Below are 15,000 nucleotides of genomic sequence, written 5' to 3'. Positions count from 1 at the left end.
GTAGCGTCGAGATTCCGAGCGAGCTGTAGAAATGGCAAAAGGTGAGGTGAAAACGTTACAGACTGCCGAGCGGCCAGATGGAGTCGCGACGAGGGACATCCTGCACAAAGCCGCCGTGATGTGCTTTTTGTCATGTGGTGCTGTGATGTGGCCCCTCTCAAGCCAGCGTAGCGTCGGGGTTCCAATTTTCTTTTTGTCATGTGATGCTTTGATGTGGCCCCTCTCAAGCCAGCGTAGCGTCGAGTTTTCAATGTTCTTTTTGTCATGTGGTGCTGTGATGTGGCCTGGCGGCTGTCGGTTGTGTCTACGGTGGGGAACGCCTTGGCGTGACAATGCAGAGACCGGTGTAGTCGTGGCCGAGTGGTTAAGGCGATGGACTAGAAATCCATTGGGGTCTCCCCGCGCAGGTTCGAATCCTGACGACTACGGGCGGCCTTTTTGATCTGAGCGGATGAGATCGAGTTTCTTAGTCGTTTGCAAACGTCAGGGGCTGTCTTCGGTTGCGCTGAGGTTGACACATTTCTTGTTTTGGGGCCCTGAACCCTCACAGACAGAGACACCGACAAGGAGTGGAACCCTAACCACACTTGAAATACTTGCGCATTCATGGCCGCACCATTAAGGCAGTGGACGCGTTTGCCTTTTGAGGACGTGCTCTGCAAGGTTTGGGCCTAATCTGCTCAAGGAGTCAGGATGGCCGAGCGGTCTAAGGCGCTGTGTTCAGGTCGCAGTCTCTTCTGGAGGCGTGGGTTCGAATCTCACTTCTGACATCCCAAGGGTCTCGCTGTGGGTTAACGGGGTGTATTTGATCCATTGCATTCAAGCGTGGCGGCGCAATTTTTGGGTTGCCATTGTCAAGTCAGCGTAGCGTCGAGATTCCGAGCGAGCTGTAGAAATGGCAAAAGGTGAGGTGAAAACGTTACAGACTGCCGAGCGGCCAGATGGAGTCGCGACGAGGGACATCCTGCACAAAGCCGCCGTGATGTGCTTTTTGTCATGTGGTGCTGTGATGTGGCCCCTCTCAAGCCAGCGTAGCGTCGGGGTTCCAATTTTCTTTTTGTCATGTGATGCTTTGATGTGGCCCCTCTCAAGCCAGCGTAGCGTCGAGTTTTCAATGTTCTTTTTGTCATGTGGTGCTGTGATGTGGCCTGGCGGCTGTCGGTTGTGTCTACGGTGGGGAACGCCTTGGCGTGACAATGCAAAGACCGGTGTAGTCGTGGCCGAGTGGTTAAGGCGATGGACTAGAAATCCATTGGGGTCTCCCTGCGCAGGTTCGAATCCTGCCGACTACGGGCGGCCTTTTTGATCTGAGCGGATGAGATCGAGGTTCTTAGTCGTTCGCAAACGTCAGGGGCTGTCTTCGGTTGCGCTGAGGTTGACACATTTCTTGTTTTGGGGCCCTGAACCCTCACAGACAGAGACACCGACAAGGAGTGGAACCCTAACCACACTTGAAATACTTGCGCATTCATGGCCGCACCATTAAGGCAGTGGACGCGTTTGCCTTTTGAGGACGTGCTCTGCAAGGTTTGGGCCTAATCTGCTCAAGGAGTCAGGATGGCCGAGCGGTCTAAGGCGCTGCGTTCAGGTCGCAGTCTCTTCTGGAGGCGTGGGTTCGAATCCCACTTCTGACATCCCAAGGGTCTCGCTGTGGGTTCACTGGGCGTATTTGATCCTTTGCATTCAAGCGTGGCGGTGCAATTTTTGGGTTGCCATTGTCAAGTCAGCGTAGCGTCGAGATTCCGAGCGAGCTGAAGAAATGGCAAAAGGTGAGGTGAAAACGTTGCAGACTGCCGAGCGGCCAGATGGAGTCGCGACGAGGGACATCCTGCACAAAGCCGCCGTGATGTGCTTTTTGTCATGTGGTGCTTTGATGTGGCCCCTCTCAAGCCAGCGTAGCGTCGGGGTTTCAATTTTCTTTTTGTCATGTGATGCTTTGATGTGGCCCCTCTCAAGCCAGCGTAGCGTCGAGTTTTCAATGTTCTTTTTGTCATGTGGTGCTGTGATGTGGCCTGGCGGCTGTCGGTTGTGTCTACGGTGGGGAACGCCTTGGCGTGACAATGCAAAGACCGGTGTAGTCGTGGCCGAGTGGTTAAGGCGATGGACTAGAAATCCATTGGGGTCTCCGCGCGCAGGTTCGAATCCTGCCGAATACGGGGGGCCTTTTTGATCTGAGCGGATGAGATCGAGTTTCTTAGTCGTTCGCAAACGTCAGGGGCTGTCTTCGGTTGCGCTGAGGTTGACACATTTCTCGTTTTGGGGCCCTGAACCCTCACAGACAGAGACACCGACAAGGAGTGGAACCCTAACCACACTTGAAATACTTGCGCATTCATGGCCGCACCATTAAGGCAGTGGACGCGTTTGCCTTTTGAGGACGTGCTCTGCAAGGTTTGAGCCTAATCTGCTCAAGGAGTCAGGATGGCCGAGCGGTCTAAGGCGCTGCGTTCAGGTCGCAGTCTCTTCTGGAGGCGTGGGTTCGAATCCCACTTCTGACATCCCAAGGGTCTCGCTGTGGGTTCACGGGGCGTATTTGATCCTATGCATTCAAGCGTGGCGGCGCAATTTTTGGGTTGCCATTGTCAAGTCAGCGTAGCGTCGAGATTCCGAGCGAGCTGAAGAAATGGCAAAAGGTGAGGTGAAAACGTTGCGGCAAGATGGAGTCGCGACAAGGGACATCCTGCACAAAGCCGCCGTGATGTGCTTTTTGTCATGTGGTGCTTTGATGTGGCCCCTCTCAAGCCAGCGTAGCGTCGGGGTTCCAATTTTCTTTTTGTCATGTGATGCTTTGATGTGGCCCCTCTCAAGCCAGCGTAGCGTCGAGTTTTCAATGTTCTTTTTGTCATGTGGTGCTGTGATGTGGCCTGGCGGCTGTCGGTTGTGTCTACGGTGGGGAACGCCTTGGCGTGACAACGCAGAGACCGGTGTAGTCGTGGCCGAGTGGTTAAGGCGATGGACTAGAAATCCATTGGGGTCTCCGCGCGCAGGTTCGAATCCTGACGACTACGGGCGGCGTTTTTGATCTGAGCGGATGAGATCGAGTTTCTTAGTCGTTCGCAAACGTCAGGGGCTGTCTTCGGTTGCGCTGAGGTTGACACATTTCTTGTTTTGGGGCCCTGAACCCTCACAGACAGAGACACCGACAAGGAGTGGAACCCTAACCACACTTGAAATACTTGCGCATTCATGGCCGCACCATTAAGGCAGTGGACGCGTTTGCCTTTTGAGGACGTGCTCTGCAAGGTTTGGGCCTAATCTGCTCAAGGAGTCAGGATGGCCGAGCGGTCTAAGGTGCTGTGTTCAGGTCGCAGTCTCTTCTGGAGGCGTGGGTTCGAATCCCACTTCTGACATCCCAAGGGTCTCGCTGTGGGTTAACGGGGTGTATTTGATCCATTGCATTCAAGCGTGGCGGTGCAATTTTTGGGTTGCCATTGTCAAGTCAGCGTAGCGTCGAGATTCCGAGCGAGCTGTAGAAATGGCAAAAGGTGAGGTGAAAACGTTACAGACTGCCGAGCGGCCAGATGGAGTCGCGACGAGGGACATCCTGCACAAAGCCGCCGTGATGTGCTTTTTGTCATGTGGTGCTTTGATGTGGCCCCTCTCAAGCCAGCGTAGCGTCGGGGTTCCAATTTTCTTTTTGTCATGTGATGCTTTGATGTGGCCCCTCTCAAGCCAGCGTAGCGTCGAGTTTTCAATGTTCTTTTTGTCATGTGGTGCTGTGATGTGGCCTGGCGGCTGTCGGTTGTGTCTACGGTGGGGAACGCCTTGGCGTGACAATGCAAAGACCGGTGTAGTCGTGGCCGAGTGGTTAAGGCGATGGACTAGAAATCCATTGGGGTCTCCCCGCGCAGGTTCGAATCCTGCCGAATACGGGGGGCCTTTTTGATCTGAGCGGATGAGATCGAGTTTCTTAGTCGTTCGCAAACGTCAGGGGCTGTCTTCGGTTGCGCTGAGGTTGACACATTTCTCGTTTTGGGGCCCTGAACCCTCACAGACAGAGACACCGACAAGGAGTGGAACCCTAACCACACTTGAAATACTTGCGCATTCATGGCCGCACCATTAAGGCAGTGGACGCGTTTGCCTTTTGAGGACGTGCTCTGCAAGGTTTGGGCCTAATCTGCTCAAGGAGTCAGGATGGCCGAGCGGTCTAAGGCGCTGCGTTCAGGTCGCAGTCTCTTCTGGAGGCGTGGGTTCGAATCCCACTTCTGACATCCCAAGGGTCTCGCTGTGGGTTCACGGGGCGTATTTGATCCTTTGCATTCAAGCGTGGCGGTGCAATTTTTGGGTTGCCATTGTCAAGTCAGCGTAGCGTCGAGATTCCGAGCGAGCTGAAGAAATGGCAAAAGGTGAGGTGAAAACGTTGCAGACTGCCGAGCGGCCAGATGGAGTCGCGACGAGGGACATCCTGCACAAAGCCGCCGTGATGTGCTTTTTGTCATGTGGTGCTTTGATGTGGCCCCTCTCAAGCCAGCGTAGCGTCGGGGTTCCAATTTTCTTTTTGTCATGTGATGCTTTGATGTGGCCCCTCTCAAGCCAGCGTAGCGTCGAGTTTTCAATGTTCTTTTTGTCATGTGGTGCTGTGATGTGGCCTGGCGGCTGTCGGTTGTGTCTACGGTGGGGAACGCCTTGGCGTGACAATGCAAAGACCGGTGTAGTCGTGGCCGAGTGGTTAAGGTGATGGACTAGAAATCCATTGGGGTCTCCCCGCGCAGGTTCGAATCCTGCCGAATACGGGGGGCCTTTTTGATCTGAGCGGATGAGATCGAGTTTCTTAGTCGTTCGCAAACGTCAGGGGCTGTCTTCGGTTGCGCTGAGGTCGACACATTTCTCGTTTTGGGGCCCTGAACCCTCACAGACAGAGACACCGACAAGGAGTGGAACCCTAACCACACTTGAAATACTTGCGCATTCATGGCCGCACCATTAAGGCAGTGGACGCGTTTGCCTTTTGAGGACGTGCTCTGCAAGGTTTGAGCCTAATCTGCTCAAGGAGTCAGGATGGCCGAGCAGTCTAAGGCGCTGCGTTCAGGTCGCAGTCTCTTCTGGAGGTGTGGGTTCGAATCCCACTTCTGACATCCCAAGGGTCTCGCTGTGGGTTCACGGGGCGTATTTGATCCTATGCATTCATGCGTGGCGGCGCAATTTTTGGGTTGCCATTGTCAAGTCAGCGTAGCGTCGAGATTCCGAGCGAGCTGAAGAAATGGCAAAAGGTGAGGTGAAAACGTTGCGGCAAGATGGAGTCGCGACAAGGGACATCCTGCACAAAGCCGCCGTGATGTGCTTTTTGTCATGTGGTGCTTTGATGTGGCCCCTCTCAAGCCAGCGTAGCGTCGGGGTTCCAATTTTCTTTTTGTCATGTGATGCTTTGATGTGGCCCCTCTCAAGCCAGCGTAGCGTCGAGTTTTCAATGTTCTTTTTGTCATGTGGTGCTGTGATGTGGCCTGGCGGCTGTCGGTTGTGTCTACGGTGGGGAACGCCTTGGCGTGACAATGCAAAGACCGGTGTAGTCGTGGCCGAGTGGTTAAGGCGATGGACTAGAAATCCATTGGGGTCTCCCCGCGCAGGTTCGAATCTTGCCGAATACGGGGGGCCTTTTTGATCTGAGCGGATGAGATCGAGTTTCTTAGTCGTTCGCAAACGTCAGGGGCTGTCTTCGGTTGCGCTGAGGTTGACACATTTCTCGTTTTGGGGCCCTGAACCCTCACAGACAGAGACACCGACAAGGAGTGGAACCCTAACCACACTTGAAATACTTGCGCATTCATGGCCGCACCATTAAGGCAGTGGACGCGTTTGCCTTTTGAGGACGTGCTCTGCAAGGTTTGGGCATAATCTGCTCAAGGAGTCAGGATGGCCGAGCGGTCTAAGGCGCTGTGTTCAGGTCGCAGTCTCTTCTGGAGGCGTGGGTTCGAATCCCACTTCTGACATCCCAAGGGTCTAGCTGTGGGTTAACGGGGTGTATTTGATCCATTGCATTCAAGCGTGGCGGCGCAATTTTTGGGTTGCCATTGTCAAGTCAGCGTAGCGTCGAGATTCCGAGCGAGCTGTAGAAATGGCAAAAGGTGAGGTGAAAACGTTACAGACTGCCGAGCGGCCAGATGGAGTCGCGACGAGGGACATCCTGCACAAAGCCGCCGTGATGTGCTTTTTGTCATGTGGTGCTTTGATGTGGCCCCTCTCAAGCCAGCGTAGCGTCGGGGTTCCAATTTTCTTTTTGTCATGTGATGCTTTGATGTGGCCCCTCTCAAGCCAGCGTAGCGTCGAGTTTTCAATGTTCTTTTTGTCATGTGGTGCTGTGATGTGGCCTGGCGGCTGTCGGTTGTGTCTACGGTGGGGAACACCTTGGCGTGACAATGCAGAGACCGGTGTAGTTGTGGCCGAGTGGTTAAGGCGATGGACTAAAAATCCATTGGGGTCTCCACGCGCAGGTTTGAATCCTGCCGACTACGGGCGGCCTTTTTGATCTGAGCGGATGAGATCGAGTTTCTTAGTCGTTCGCAAACGTCAGGGGCTGTCTTCGGTTGCGCTGAGGTTGTGTAATGGCATTTTTTGATATAGTTACTAAGAATGTATTTTTAATAGACTGAGGTTGTGTTTAAACAAATGGATGTTGCAGTTGGTCTTAAGGTATTTATGGTATTGGTTTATGATGCCTGATTGAGAAGCTAGGGGCACAGAGGTTGGGGGATGTTTGAGTTCTGTGGCCTAAAGGGAGATGGATAGATGGATTCAGTTGATCTAGCAGCCCTGACCTTTTGGCCAAGGAGATTGTGTCCTGTGTCCTGTTTGTGTTTCATTAAGGGTATCTTTACTGTCCTCATTTAGAGAAAGAGCCGTGACATCAAAAGACTTTGGTCACTTGACCTGGGGGGTTATATTGTCTTAACTGTCACTGAGCAGTGCTGACCAATCACAGAGTTCAGAAAAACCATTTGATCTAAAGTTTATATAAGGCAGGGTTTTGGGGTTGTTCTGGATCACTCTGGCGAACGACCTGTGGCTAGCACCTCCTTCGTTATGACTGATCACAAAGTACTTTGTTAAATCATGATCTGTATAAGCAAAATACATTTATTGTAACCGCCATCTCTTGACTATTCAAATCTACACAGTGCCGCTTGAATTTCCGCCATTACATTTGGTGGCCAGTACGGGGATCCTCATTGGTCTACGGCGTTCAGCAGGCGGCTCCCCTCTGCGAATTGATCTTCCGGCAAAAAGCCGCCTTTCCTTCCGCCATGCGTGAGACAGCAGGGCCAGGGGGGGCGCCCGTTGGACGTTTTGTGGCTGACGCGGGGTCTTCAAAAGAACCGGTGAGATATTCTTTTGGTTACTGTGTGATATTGAGTTGTCTAAATGTGTGTTTTTTAGGCTATTGTCAATAATTCGGTTAAGTAAGTAATTGGGCAGAGGTAAAACTGTCCTGTACGTGTAAAGTCGTACGAATTAATAAGGTAAGGTTGTTGAACCTACCTTTTACGTGAAAGTCGTAAAAAAAATGTCTGCAGAAGTGTGTCGACGGACACACATAGAGGTAGTGTTGTTGACGAACAAACACATAGAGGGAGATAAATTCACATGTTATATCGTGTTATGTGTCTTTTTGAGACCCTAAGGATTAGAATATGTTGGGTTAGTGATAGTTTGAGAAATTGTATTGGCATTGGTGCAGTTCTTATTTATTAACGGCCTAAACGTGATTCTAAGTCCCGAGAGAAAAGTATACTTGTGAGGAAATCAGCTGTGTGAGTGAGTGTTTACAAAGGGTTTGAGTCCCTGAAGGTGGAGAACAAAGAAAAGAAAAAGTTTAGGAAGTATAGGCCTGTGAAATTTCAAAGTAGAGGTTTTAAGTTTGCAACACGCGTGTTCATTTTTGTTTTATGTTTTTTGAGGTTAAAAGAAGTATGAGTAACTAATGGTGTCTATTATTCAAGCTATATACAAATTACAAAAATCAAAATTTTAATTACTTTTCAAAATTTTAATTATTTTTCGGTTTGAATATTTGTAATGTAAGATTGTGCAGTTATTTTCATTGAAAGTTGGGAAGTCGGAATTTAATTGTTTTTAGAAAAGAAAAGGGGTAATTGTGTCTTTATTTTCCGTTGTTGGTTATCGTTTATGGATTGTAATTCTGAAAATGAATGGTCTGGAGACAGAATTGACCTGTCCAAACATGGATTACATGAAGCAAAAGTATGGTAACGATAGTTTATTGCAAATGCAAATATGGATTGATAAATGTGGATTTTCGAGTGTGGAGTCGTTTTGTTTTAAGGACCTTATTGTATTGCGAAATGGGTTCGTGGAGAGAAATAGATACACGATTTATTTATTTTTGAAGTGGAGAAAAGAATAGATTTTAGCCTGATTGGAGAGCTTTTTTTCTGATTGGATGGAGATAGGTAGAGGGATAAAGAAATATTAGGACAGAATAGTGTGGGGAATTTTTCATCTATTTCCCCACAGATTCACGATTGAGATTTTCTGGCTGTTCCGCAAACAAATTTCGCCTCATCCGCAGCCAGGGGTGTTGCGGCAGGATGCGCGGGCGCATGAGGGTTTGCGGGAATGCGAGAACAGAATACGAAGAGGTCAGACATTTGCCATTTCTTCTGACAGCCGGTTATATCTAGGAAAAGTCAAGAAAGTAGGATCCTGGAATGTTTTTTATAGATTTGCTTTGGATTCCCGCAAAGATTGAAGCTTGTGCCTTGACTTGAAATTGCCATTGTGTTTCCAAGAAGGAAAGGTTAAAGTCCTCTCCGGAACAAAGGGTTTGAGTCCCTGTTGTGTTTGGAATAAGCGTGTTGTGGGCTATGGTCAAAGCTGATGCAGAGCGTGTTGACATGCTGTTGAAAAAACATGTAGGCCAACAAGAATTGCTAGGTAAGGTCAATCCAAAATGCGTGCTTTAATTGTGGGAATTTGAGCAAAATGTACGTGAATGTCCGGAGATGTGTCATCTTTGTTGAAAGTTTTCTGGAAATTGTGAGCGAACTCTCGCAAAATCAGAGGGGTTCGTGACCGGAAGTTGAGTTTCGAAATGGTGGCGTACAATGTTTATCGGTTATGACACTGTTGGTAGAGGAGAGACGATTGTTTTACAACTCTGTGTTAACCGTTATATGTTTGATGTTAGACTTTACATCGGTCTGATTACCGCCAGAAGGCATTTGTTTTTGAAGACGGAGACATTCTGTTTTGAAAATGCTAATGTTAATTCTTTGACTGAATTCTCCACTTGAAAAGAGGCGCATGCGCTTGAGCCTAGCGGAAGTTGATTCTTTCAGTGAAGCTCATTCTGCGTGCAGTGCCCACACGTGAGTGCAAAAAAAAAAAAAATATATCACTCATTTTATTGAGAATTTGACGTTGAATTGTGAAGTATATTGGTTGGGAAAACAGATGTGTGTTTCTGTTTCTTTGTCGAACTTAAGAAAATATTGTGAGTTGCCATACTCTTGATTTGGAAATTATGTACAGACCGATTTTCTATATTATGAGCTTGATTCGTTATTGAATAACGCGCTGGAAATTTAGTGTTTGGGTAGGATAATTGGTAAAAGGCCAGTTTTGGCAATAAAAGCGGTATTCATTTGAAGAATTACAATCCCGGGGTTATTGAAACTTTTATAGAAAGTTATGTGTTCAAACGGAAATGTTATGTTGTTTAAGGAATTTTTTTTGTTTATGTCTGGAAATGTTCGATGGTTTTATTTTTAATTTTGTGGGAGTTCACAGATGTTACTGTTGTTTAAAGAAATATGTAAAGGGTTATGAAGAAGTGATTAGAAAGATTGAGCCAGTTGAGACCGAATTGCGTTTGTTGTTAAGGGCAAAGGTGCTACATATGTGTGTTTATTGCTGCTGAGATGATTTGTTGAAATGTGTTGGGTTTGGTGGTATTCATATTTACCTATTTAAATGGACTTGAAGTTGAAGCTTTGTCCAACCAGAATGCTAATACATGGGTAAACTGTCGTCCTCTGACGAGTGATATTAGGTGCATATGTAGATTTCGGAGCCTAATTTTTATGTTGAAATTAAAATGGTACTAATGGTTGATAGACTTGAAAAGATAATCCAGGCTGTGACTGTTGGTTAATGGCTAATGGTGAAAACGTGGAGGAAGTGCATTTTGTTCTGTCCTGAGACAAAGGAGAGTCCAGGAAGTTGAATTTGCAACTATGGCAACGACATTGGCTAACAAACTAACAGACCGACAGGCGGGTACAGGCTAGTAAAGGAATTGCAGCTTGATATTTGAGATCCAGGATGAGTAACCGCATGACGCATGCGCAGATGGAAGTTGAGAAATTTACAAAGACGCAAATTTAGAGAAATAGATACATTTGGAGCGAATTTTACATATTAATTTGGTTACTTTTGAAATATGTTACGTGATGAGTATTTTGAGACATTTGCTAACAAGGTTTTGTTTGTTTGAGGACATTTTAAATGAGTTTCAGAAATTCCGAGGAAAGGTGGGGGCTAAAAAAAAAAAAGTCCCGTTACGTTGAGTTTTACTGAGGTGATCCCAGAGGGTGTAATTCTGCATAATTATGTGAGTATTAATGGTGAAAGATGTGTCCGTTTAGATGAATTCGAAGTTTGGTGGTTTACAAATGTATGATTTAACATTTGTTCTAAATCCTAGCCAAACAGGGAGGTAGGAGCCTTTCAGACCAGAACTTGTATTTACGAGCGGAAAATCTGTGGTGTGTGATGGTATCCATAAAAATGCAGAAATTAGACCCTGGTTCATAAATTAGTTCTAATTGGATTGGAAAAGTTATACTTTAGCAAAATTAAGTGAATAGCTGGTAAACGCCTAGCAAAATTAAGTGAATAGCTGGTAAACGCCAACCATCTGTGTTGTTTAAAAGAAATGAAAAAAGGTTGAGAGTTTTTGCTTTGTTCCAGAGCGCGCTGTTTGATGCGAGTTTGAAATGCGCGATTGTTTATTTGAGTTGATTCACTAACAAAGAGTAATTGAGATAGCTGGTAAATATAGGAATATTCAAAGGTGTATACATTACATGCTTTGATAAAACTTTTGAGGTGTTAAAGAATAAGGTTTTGTTTTACGGGTTTATGTTAAATTGTGAATTTAAAGGTTTAAAAGAAAAAGGGAGAGTTTATATTTTCTTTTGTCTTAAGGGCATGGTACAATGTTTTGGGATAAACAGTTAGGCTGTGATGAGGTTGTATCATTATGGTATTGGTTCATAAAGAGGGTTATGATAATTTGGTTTTGAAATAATTTGGGAAGACTCATGAAGTCTGATAAATTGTGGTGTGATGGTTGTGCTAAGTAGCTTGTTCTGGACTGCAGCCAAAGCAAGTTATGAAGTTCTACCTATCTAACCTATATAGAAATATAGATGGGGTATAAGTTTGGTTAATGGTTACATTAAGAACATTTTATGGTCTATGTTTTATTTTGGAATCATACAGATTAAATTCTGGTTTAGGGTAGTGATGCTAGTTTTCTACATGTCTTGGAAAAAGAGAGAGTTGATTTGGTGAATTTAAATACAGGGAAAAATTAAAAGGGAATCTGAAATTTAAAGGTATTCATTTGAACTGTTCCTAAAGGTTTTTTTTTGAAGAAAAGATAATAAGAGACTAAAAGTTGAGGTTATTCGTAATTTGGCTGTTTTCTAAAATAGTTTTATTTTATACAAATTGGTTCAAAAGTAGTTTGCTTCAGTGTAAGCTTGTTAATTCATAAAAGGGAAAAGAGTTAAAATATGTACTGATAGTTAAATACATCATTGGTGTTACATATGATTTTGGGAAAGGTATGGAAACAGGAAGTTTCTTAGTTTGATCTAGGACACAACTTGCTGTATGCAAATGTTGAATTCACTCTAACAATTATGATTATTCCACAGGGAAAATGCTAGTGCTGATACTAGCTGGAGCAGTTTCTAGATTGCCTGAATGCATTGATGAACTAACTAGAATATGTTTTTGATGTTGATATGTTTACAGGAAGTGATGAGATGATGTTGCTATGTCCGGATGAGCCTAACTTGATACATTTGGGCTTACAGGACTCTTTTGAGGAAAATTGTTGTGTGACCTTGATACAACATTTGTTATGGATTCTTTAAGGGAAGCGCAGGCTTCTTAGAGAGGAAGAGATGACGTTTAGGAATTTATGACTGACTGATGACTGACTGATCCAAACAGAGAGTGACTATGGGGGTTTTATGGTTTTATGAATTTAGCTTCAGTAGTTTGGATTTGTGATAGGATTGTGAGGGTTTGATATGATATTGCTGAGTTGAAAATATTGGACTGTATTTAACCCAGAGTGAGAATTTTGTTTTGTTTGAGTATATTTGATAAGAATTACAGAATACAGCGGACAGATGGAGAAAGGAATGGTGGAATGGAGATTCGAACTTGGACTAATCCACAAGAAAATGCGTTTTGGAAAAAGGAAGGATATGAGAATAAAAAATGGAGGTTGTATGGTCTGCATAAAACATTTATCTTGAGATTTTGCTAAGTTAACACATGGAAAGATCATGCCTCTACAGTTTGTGTGATATCAAGAAGAATGCATTATTTTAGCATACAAGAGGATTTGTAATGGATGCATAGTCATTTTGTTAATACTTCATATGTGGGACAAGTATTATGAGAAAAGGAATTTAAACACGATAAGCTTCACAGTTAAGGTTAGAGAAACCATTTGGGTATTGATAGATGGATTTTGTAGAGTTCAATTTTTGGAGAAGTGATACTGTTTAATGATTGTTGATGGGAAGAAGTTTTAGACTTCTCAGGGGCTCAGTGATCAAGCTTTTGTTAATTTAGATTATTCTTCGATGGGATTTTTCTTTGAGGTTATGTAAGGATAATGGGTCACACTTGTTTAAGGAAGTTATTTTGGTGTTGATAGGATTCAACATTGTGTTAATCACTTCAGTTGAATGAGAGAACAGAACTTTGAAGACTAAGTCAGACGACAAGAAGTCAGTTACCTTTAACTGACCTCTGTGAGAATGTGCTTGTTTATCACTGTGCAACCTTTTTGGAGTCTATTTTGTGTGAGATTCACAGGCAGGTGAAGGAGGCTATTCCTATGACTGGACCGCTGCATGATTTGATACCAGATGACTGGATCGTGGTGAAGGACCTGAAACGCCTGGTAAAACCCAAGGTGGACGGGGCCATACCAGATTCTCCTGACGACTAATCCGGCGGTTAAGATCGAGGGGAGAGCAACGTGGATACACGCTAACAATTGCAAGCGTGCACCTTGTCTGGAGACGGAAGCAGAGGATACGCGTTCTGCGTAGTACCAAGGAAATTTCCGAGCTGTACGTGAAGTGCAGTGTCGTTGAAAGTTGCCCTGAGCAATTTTATCGTCGTTTGCAATTGATTCGACTAGACTACACCGCCAGACAGAAGTTTGTCTACAAGCCAACTGAAGATGGCCACTACGGATGCACGACCATGGCATCAGTTCCGACAACCTGGACTTTGTGGTATACGGGGTGCAGTGGGTTTTGTCTTGGGAATGGCATTTCTTATTGCTCTTAATGTATTTTTGCTTTTGTATTTGAATAAAAGTATGCATAATTCTGATGATACTATGACAATAGATCCAATGACTTCAACTGTTTCACCTGCAACGTTCCAGATGTTGAAAAGTGATGAGAGAGAGGTTGTAGATGAAATGGAATCGGAGATGGAGTTTAATTCTTGGTATAAGTTAGCAACATATTCAGTAAAACAAGTTTTAGGCGAAGAACACCCACCATGTGTGTATTGCCAGCCACTTAAGGATGTTTCACTGATTATGCCAGCACCATTTAATTCAACTAGTTGTTATGATTTTAATTACCATCGAATTATTTCAGGTGACATTGATAAAACGAGATGTGTGGACAGTAGTCATCTGGTTTTGTTCAGGAATTGTCCAGTCTGTCCCACTAACTGCTATCACTACCAGAGTTCTAGTGCTTGGTATTTAAATTCCAATCTAGGATGTGCAGCAGTACGTCCTATGCTTACTGGACCAATTGAGAACGAGGGTACGGAAGATGTTCTGATTGATTTTGTTATAGTTCCAGGCCAAAAGTTTGAGTGTTTTGAGAAAAGTTCCGATATTGTTAAAACAGTATTCGTGGGGAACTTTAGTGAAGGGAAAGTAAAGATTGGAACTTGTGGACATACTTGGGTGGTAAATCCATACTCTGAGGCGATGCAGCTTAGAGATGTTAATGGGACTTTACACCCTTGTTACAAGTATAGAAGCTCTGTTCGTGTGGATAGTGAGGGAAAACATCATACTCCACCACCTTCTGGCCCATTGGTATATCCAGGACGCGATATAGCTGATATATTTTGGTATTGTGGGGGTAGAATTAGATCACGTTTACCAAAAGGATGGGTGGGAGTGTGTGCTAAGGTGATGTTAGTTAGTAAGACGTTGATTAAGCCTTTAGGAAATGTGACGGTTGATTCAGGCAGACAGAGACGAGCTGCTCCTGTTGGTTCTTTTGATAGTGGAATTTACATAGATGATATTGGAGTACCAAGAGGGGTGCCTACTGAGTTTAAAGCTAGAAATCAGGTAGCTGCAGGACTAGAATCATTCTTTTGCGTACATTGTACGGTTAACAAAAATGTGGATTGGATTAATTATATATATTATAATCAGCAAAGTTTTATTAATTACACTGTTGATGCGATTTCTGGATTATCAGAACAATTGGCTAAGACTTCAGAGATGGCATGGCAAAACAGGATTGCTCTAGACATGTTGTTGGCTGAAAAAGGGGGTGTTTGTGTACTTTTCAATAATACATGTTGTACGTACATTCCCAATAATACAGCGAGTGATGGGTCAGTCACTAAAGCATTATCAAGCATGCGTACTTTGAGATTAGAATTGTCTGAACATTCTGGATTTGATGATTCAAAAGGAGTTTGGTCATGGATTGACGGTTCTTGGGAAATGTTTGGTAAATG

At 45.0% G+C, this 15,000-nt stretch overlaps 15 non-coding genes across 15 annotated transcripts; all 15 read left to right on the top strand.

The window, feature by feature from the left end:
* Positions 1–346: 346 nt before the first annotated feature.
* On the top strand, positions 347–428 carry trnas-aga (transfer RNA serine (anticodon AGA)). Its single transcript has one exon. It is a non-coding gene; the product is annotated as a tRNA-Ser (tRNA).
* Positions 429–687: 259 nt separating this feature from the next.
* Positions 688–770, top strand: trnal-cag (transfer RNA leucine (anticodon CAG)). Its single transcript has one exon. It is a non-coding gene; the product is annotated as a tRNA-Leu (tRNA).
* A 440-nt stretch (positions 771–1,210) lies between these two features.
* Positions 1,211–1,292, top strand: trnas-aga (transfer RNA serine (anticodon AGA)). The gene has a single exon. It is a non-coding gene; the product is annotated as a tRNA-Ser (tRNA).
* Positions 1,293–1,551: 259 nt separating this feature from the next.
* trnal-cag (transfer RNA leucine (anticodon CAG)) lies at positions 1,552–1,634 on the top strand. The gene has a single exon. It is a non-coding gene; the product is annotated as a tRNA-Leu (tRNA).
* A 440-nt stretch (positions 1,635–2,074) lies between these two features.
* trnas-aga (transfer RNA serine (anticodon AGA)) lies at positions 2,075–2,156 on the top strand. The gene has a single exon. It is a non-coding gene; the product is annotated as a tRNA-Ser (tRNA).
* A 259-nt stretch (positions 2,157–2,415) lies between these two features.
* trnal-cag (transfer RNA leucine (anticodon CAG)) lies at positions 2,416–2,498 on the top strand. Its single transcript has one exon. It is a non-coding gene; the product is annotated as a tRNA-Leu (tRNA).
* Positions 2,499–2,926: 428 nt separating this feature from the next.
* Positions 2,927–3,008, top strand: trnas-aga (transfer RNA serine (anticodon AGA)). Its single transcript has one exon. It is a non-coding gene; the product is annotated as a tRNA-Ser (tRNA).
* A 259-nt stretch (positions 3,009–3,267) lies between these two features.
* On the top strand, positions 3,268–3,350 carry trnal-cag (transfer RNA leucine (anticodon CAG)). The gene has a single exon. It is a non-coding gene; the product is annotated as a tRNA-Leu (tRNA).
* Positions 3,351–3,790: 440 nt separating this feature from the next.
* Positions 3,791–3,872, top strand: trnas-aga (transfer RNA serine (anticodon AGA)). The gene has a single exon. It is a non-coding gene; the product is annotated as a tRNA-Ser (tRNA).
* A 259-nt stretch (positions 3,873–4,131) lies between these two features.
* Positions 4,132–4,214, top strand: trnal-cag (transfer RNA leucine (anticodon CAG)). Its single transcript has one exon. It is a non-coding gene; the product is annotated as a tRNA-Leu (tRNA).
* Positions 4,215–4,654: 440 nt separating this feature from the next.
* Positions 4,655–4,736, top strand: trnas-aga (transfer RNA serine (anticodon AGA)). The gene has a single exon. It is a non-coding gene; the product is annotated as a tRNA-Ser (tRNA).
* Positions 4,737–4,995: 259 nt separating this feature from the next.
* trnal-cag (transfer RNA leucine (anticodon CAG)) lies at positions 4,996–5,078 on the top strand. Its single transcript has one exon. It is a non-coding gene; the product is annotated as a tRNA-Leu (tRNA).
* A 428-nt stretch (positions 5,079–5,506) lies between these two features.
* Positions 5,507–5,588, top strand: trnas-aga (transfer RNA serine (anticodon AGA)). Its single transcript has one exon. It is a non-coding gene; the product is annotated as a tRNA-Ser (tRNA).
* A 259-nt stretch (positions 5,589–5,847) lies between these two features.
* trnal-cag (transfer RNA leucine (anticodon CAG)) lies at positions 5,848–5,930 on the top strand. The gene has a single exon. It is a non-coding gene; the product is annotated as a tRNA-Leu (tRNA).
* A 440-nt stretch (positions 5,931–6,370) lies between these two features.
* Positions 6,371–6,452, top strand: trnaf-aaa (transfer RNA phenylalanine (anticodon AAA)). Its single transcript has one exon. It is a non-coding gene; the product is annotated as a tRNA-Phe (tRNA).
* Positions 6,453–15,000: the final 8,548 nt, after the last annotated feature.

The sequence above is a fragment of the Osmerus eperlanus genome, chromosome 11 (genome assembly GCF_963692335.1).
Source record: "Osmerus eperlanus chromosome 11, fOsmEpe2.1, whole genome shotgun sequence".
In the NCBI taxonomy this organism is placed as follows: domain Eukaryota; kingdom Metazoa; phylum Chordata; class Actinopteri; order Osmeriformes; family Osmeridae; genus Osmerus; species Osmerus eperlanus.
The sequence above is the reverse complement of the archived record's forward strand: the minus strand, read 5'-3'. Positions and strand labels throughout refer to the sequence as shown.